This window comes from Oncorhynchus kisutch, linkage group LG4 (assembly GCF_002021735.2).
Source record: "Oncorhynchus kisutch isolate 150728-3 linkage group LG4, Okis_V2, whole genome shotgun sequence".
Classification (NCBI taxonomy): Eukaryota; Metazoa; Chordata; class Actinopteri; order Salmoniformes; family Salmonidae; genus Oncorhynchus; species Oncorhynchus kisutch.
In genome coordinates this window covers 21,304,566-21,310,565 of record NC_034177.2, presented here as the reverse complement: position 1 = coordinate 21,310,565, position 6,000 = coordinate 21,304,566, and the positions used below count along the sequence as shown (strand labels likewise).

The window sequence follows — 6,000 nt, the reverse complement described above, 5'->3', positions numbered from 1 at the left end:
CAATTACGCTGCAAAGTGCATTCAGAACTTCAGCCAGACTATTATCTTGGATATATTTCAAAGAAAGCAAAACTATGAACTGCCTATTCTAAACATAACTATGCAAATAACCTGATATGAAATTCCATCAGGGTTTATTGAAATACAGTATGTTGATTTACAGTATGTTGATATTCATGTGACTCATAACCCATATCAACATGCATATGCATCATCCTATGGGGACGGATGACCTCATTGAAACTGTATCACTTAATCCCAAACTGTAGTGTTTTGAAAAGGCAAAGTCAGAATGGAATGTCATGTATGATACGGTAGATTCCATAGCAAAAAAATTAAACATACCTCCACCATCTTCTGCAAAGACCATTTGAGAGAGGGGGGATGAGTTATATATTATATGAATTCCCTATGAAGAAAGTCATACTTATACCCATACACACACTTATGGACGAAGGGCATGGCTTCAAATGTTACAATCAAAGTTTTCTTTTCTTCAGTGATATATTACTAATCCCAGGCCATATTGTGTTTGTACAAGTCTTGATTAAAAATACAAAATGTCAAACAATTCCCTTGAAAGCCTTTGAATTCATTCATTTAAGATGTGGTGTGGAAAAAAAATAACATTTAGCATGTTCTTGTTTTCTGAAACAATATTACGGTGGCATGAGTAGAACTTGTGCTAAAGCCGGTCCACAGATAAAAGAGGAAATCTCAGAACACTTCTGCAAAGTGTGGATGTCATCGTTGTCATCTGAAGCAGGTCCCAGATTTTCTTCTTGTCCCAGCCAGTTTGTATTGTTGGGAGTATATAGATATTGGGTGACAGATGTTATGTATGTTGAATATGGTTACAGTAAACACAGAAAATAAAGGAGAAGAGATGTGGGGACAAGGTGCTACCATTACGTATGGTCAGTATCTGTCTGTGGATGGAGTAGAAACATCACACCTTTGACAATAACTCTGTATACAGACTTCATATTGTTAGTCATACATTTTCCATCAGCTCTTGTCTCTCTCTCCCTGTCATCACCAGTCACACAGCATACATTATTTAGCCCCGCCTGACAGGGAGAATTATAGGGTAGAAGGAAGAAACGCCTAGAGTTCCCACAACCAAAAAGCACTGGCTCTGCAGGAATCTAATAAAGGTCACAAATTGGAAGAGAGCCTCGATCTAGCACGGTCTGTCTCAGGGAGGCTGGCTACAAAATCACTCTTGGGTAATCCTGAGTCCAGCAGGGCTGGTGCCAAGCCTGCCCCCATGCCCACTCCCATGCCCATGCCCATCCCCATGCCCATCCCCAGCGATGTAACAGTCCCCGGGAGGGAGGCTATAGGGAACGCCCCCGCAGACATCTGGTGGGGAAGCACCATCCTATGAGTCATAGCGCTCCTGACCCCTGCATTGCCCGAGGGGGCCTGAGGGGGCCCGATGGAGGTGGAGGAGACACGGGCGGACTGTGATGGGCAGGGAGCCACGGGCTGAGCCCCTCCCTGGGGCAGGGAGGGCTGAGAGGCAGACAGTGCCCTGGCATTCTGACCCAGACTGCCCATGTGCAGAGACCGCGTGCTGTTATGGGTTTTGGGCCTGTGTGTGGGGCTGGGCACAACTTGCTGAACCAGGGAGATCTGGGAGCCAAAAGAGTGCCCGTACTGGAATGTCCGTCCCCCAGCCGCTAAGGGGCTCTGGATGGGGGGGCTGGAGAGGGCCGCGACGAATGCACCACTGGCGTATAGCTGGGGATGCATGGTCTGCTGGGTCTGGGGGGGAGGGGAGGCTGGCACTGGGCTGGATACACTCTGCATCACCTTGAACCTCCGCACCATCCGGGGGGACTGCAGGCCCCCACCCCCTGCCAGAGGGCCTACCATGGGGGGACAGAAGCTCATGGCCACAGCCTGCTGGAGGGTGGCGATGGCTGAGCTCTGGGGAGGGCCAGGGGGGGTGAAGATGCCGCCATGTGTGGGTGGGTTGGACATGGACATAGCACGTGGCCTATGCAGGTCCACCTGCTGCACCATCTCACGGTCATATTTCACAATCTCCTGGATCATCTCGTTCTCCCGGTTATTGAAGACGCCCGAATTGAGGTCATGCTGAACCTTGTGCATTAGGATGGAGTTCTTCTTCCCTGCGGAGGTGAGACAGAAGACGGGAGATGAGACTGAGCAGACACCGTTCCTCTGTAGAATCAGCATAATCAATACATTATACAAAGTAATAGCCAAATGGTTCAATGACTACTCCTGATAGTGCCCTACAGTTCTCCCCCCTAATTGGTTGGTATTAGAGCAGTCACTGGCATAGCAGAAAAGAGTCTGGGGCAGCTGGAAGCAAGACAGACATGTATTTATACACTGTTTCAGCCTGCCTATCTGGAGGTTAGTCTTTAATTGAATTCACAGACGGTAACAAGGGAAGAGATGCTTGAGCATCAGTATGTGTGTCAGTGAGTTCACTGTAGACGTTTTTACTTGTGTGTGTTTGTGTTGTGTGTATGCCCCCAAGCTGAATTGTAAACACAAATTATGTCACACACACAGATCTCTTGCAGTGAGGATGGGTGGCCAGTATTTTTGCAGAGTCACCCAGAGAAGACGTGAGGAGGAGGAACACGTGCCTATGGCATGAGTGTGTGTTTATGTGTGTGTGCGTGCGTGTGTGGGTGCATGTGTGTTTGTGTGTGTGTGTGTGTGTGTGTGTGTGGGGGGCTGGGTTGGTAGTGGTGTAGGGGGAGAAACCAATTTGCAGCTGAAATTGCTTCCTTCACGGAGCTTACACAGGCAGCCAGTGAGATCCCAGATCCATCTCTCCCCAGCTTTCAAACCATTTCTAATTGAACACACATAAAAACTCCTCTGATTATTACTTCCACTCCCCTCTCATGTTTCTGAGTTGCATCTTTACGCTTTGTTTTTCCCATCAGCAGGGGATTTTCAACTTGTCTGTCTCTATTGGGCTCTTAAAAACAAATAGCGCGACACCCACATAAAAACATCAAGTAGAATTGGGCTCCAACTGGTACATGAGATAGTCTGAGGGACTGGGAGGAGATGGAACACAGTGCAGTCTGACAGGCACATTAACTCTCTCTTATTCAAGCTGCATAACTAGCTAGTATGATACAACTTAGTCTAGTTCACAGCAGTGGGCGGATGCTCTGTACAGTAGCCTACACATCAAGTCAAAAAGGCTAATTGCATGATGAGTCTTTAGGGTCAGGATAGAGTTCAGTGAATCCGGTCTACTTCCAGCAAGCCAAAATTGGTTCAGTGAAAGTTACCAGAGAATTTGTTAGGTCTGGCAAATGTTCTCATAACACAAAAAGTGTCCAGTCGTCCTGATAATTATAGAATATTTGAATAAAACATTTGTCTGGTGCTGCAAAAACCTTCCTAGAACCCATTTAATCTTTAAAGGTTTTCCTGAATTTTTCATTGGATTGTGGGGACATCACAAACGATATAGAGTACTGTGTAAAAGTTTTAGGCAGGTGTGAAAAAATGCTGTCAAGTAAGAATGCTTTCAAAAATAGACATGTTAATAGTTTATATTTATCAATAAAAAAAATGCAAAGTGAGTGAAATTAAGAAAAATGTACATCAAATCAATATTTGGTGTGACCACCCTTTGCCTTCAAAACAGCATCAATTATTCTAGGTACATTTGCACACAGTTTTTGAAGGAATTTGGCAAGTAGGTTAGCCCAAACGTCTTGGAGAACCAACCACAGTTCTTCTGTGTATTTAGGCAGCCTCGAGTGCTTCCTTTGGCAAACAAACTGCCTTCTGCTACAGCCAAATATTTCAGCTTTTGACTCATCAGTCCAGAGCACCTGCTGCCCTTTTTCTCCACCCCAGTTCCTGTGTTTTCATGCATAGTTGAGTTGCTTGGCCTTGTTTCCACATCGGAGGTATGGCTTTTTGGCAGAAAGTCTTCCATGAAGGCCACTTCTGACCAGACTTCCCCGTACAGTTGATGGGTGTACCAGTGTCCCACTGTTTACTGCCAATTCTGAGCTGATGGCACTGCTGGACATCTTCTGATAGCAATGGGAAGTAAGCATGATGTGTCTTTCATCTGCTGCAGTAAGTTTCCTTGGCCGACCACTGCGTCTACGGTCCTCAACATTGCCCGTTTCTTTGTGCTTCTTCAAAAGAGCTTGGATAGCAAATATGGAAACCTCTGTCTGCCTTGAAATTTCTTGCTGATGCAGTATAACTACCTTGGGTCTTGTTGCTGTGCTCAGTCTTGCCATGGTGTATGACTTTTGACAGTAAACTGTCTTCAGAAACCTCACCTTGTTAGCTGAGTTTGACTGTTCCTCACCCAGTTTTATACCTGCTACAAAGCTATTTCTGTTTCAGTTAATGATTGTGTTTCAACCTACATATTGGATTGATGATTATTAGTACCTGTTTGGTAAAATTGTTTAATCATACACATGACTATATGCCTACAAAATCCTTGACTTTGTGTAAGGGTAACTACCCTGATCAACCTACAACCAAACAGCACAGGAATTAAATCATCAACATGTATTGATCACATCTTTACTAATGCTGCAGATATTTGCTTTAAAGCAGTATCCAAATCCATAGGATGTAGTGATCACAATATAATAGCCATATCTAGGAAAGCCAAAGTTCCAAAGACTGGGCCTAATATAGTGTATAAGAGGTCATACAATAAGTTTTGTAGTGATTCATATGTTGATGATGTAAAGAATATTTGCTGGTCTGTGGTGTGTGATGAGGAGCAACCAGACGCTGCACTTGACGCATTTACAGTGCCTTGCGAAAGTATTCGGCCCCCTTGAACTTTGCGACCTTTTGCCACATTTCAGGCTTGAAACATAAAGATATAAAACTGTATTTTTTTGTGAAGAATCAACAACAAGTGGGACACAATCATGAAGTGGAACGACATTTATTGGATATTTCAAACTTTTTTAACAAATCAAAAACTGAAAAATTGGGCGTGCAAAATTATTCAGCCCCTTTACTTTCAGTGCAGCAAACTCTCTCCAGAAGAGTTGGCGAATGTGTTCTAGTGATCTAAAGTCACTCTGTTGCAACTGCCTGTAAACACACAGTCCAGTTCAAAGTGAATGATGACAGGTCCTACTGCCTGTAAACACACAGTCCAGTTCAAAGTGAATGATGACAGGTCCTACTGCCTGTAAACACACAGTCCAGTTCAAAGTGAATGATGACAGGTCCTACTGCCTGTAAACACACAGTCCAGTTCAAAGTGAATGATAACAGGTCCTACTGTCTGTAAACACACAAGCTATTTAGTCATTGTTAGCCACTGCTAGCGGCTTTTACCTTCTGCACAGCCAGCCAGTTTTTTTTACCTGGATAATACTCGCCAGTCTAGCTTCCCTGCCCCATCCACCTCTGCCCCCTGGACACTGATCACTTGGCTACATAGCTGATGCATGCTGGACTGTCCATTAATCACGGTACTCCATTCTGCTTGTTTATGTTTTATCTGTCGGCCCCAGCCGCACTCAAGCTCTGTGTGTAGTTAATCTGACCCTCCCTGCCTAGTCAACACCATTTTACCTGCTGTTGTTGTGCTAGCTGATTAGCTGTTGTTGTCTCACCTACTGTTTTAGCTAGCTCTCCCAATTCAACACCTGTGATTACTGTATGTCTCGCTGTATGTCTCTCTCAAATGTCAATATGCCTTGTATACTGTTGTTCAGGTTATTTAGCATTGTTTTAGTTTACAATGGAGCCCCTAGTTCCACTCTTCATACCCCTGATACCTCCTTTGTCCCACCTCCCACACATGCGGTGACCTCACCCATTACAACTAGCATGTCCAGAGATACAACCTCTCTTATCATCACCCAGTGCCTGGGCTTACCTCCGCTGTACCCGCACCCCACCATACCCCTGTCGGCGCATTATGCCCTGAATATATTCTACCATGCCCAGAAATCTGCTCCTTTTATTCTTTGTCCCCAACGCTCTAGGCGA

At 45.0% G+C, this 6,000-nt stretch overlaps 1 pseudogene; it reads right to left on the bottom strand.

Annotated features, from left to right (window-relative positions):
- Positions 1-697: 697 nt before the first annotated feature.
- The window catches only part of LOC109888554 (potassium/sodium hyperpolarization-activated cyclic nucleotide-gated channel 2-like), a 111,986-nt pseudogene continuing 106,683 nt past the window's right edge, over positions 698-6,000 (bottom strand).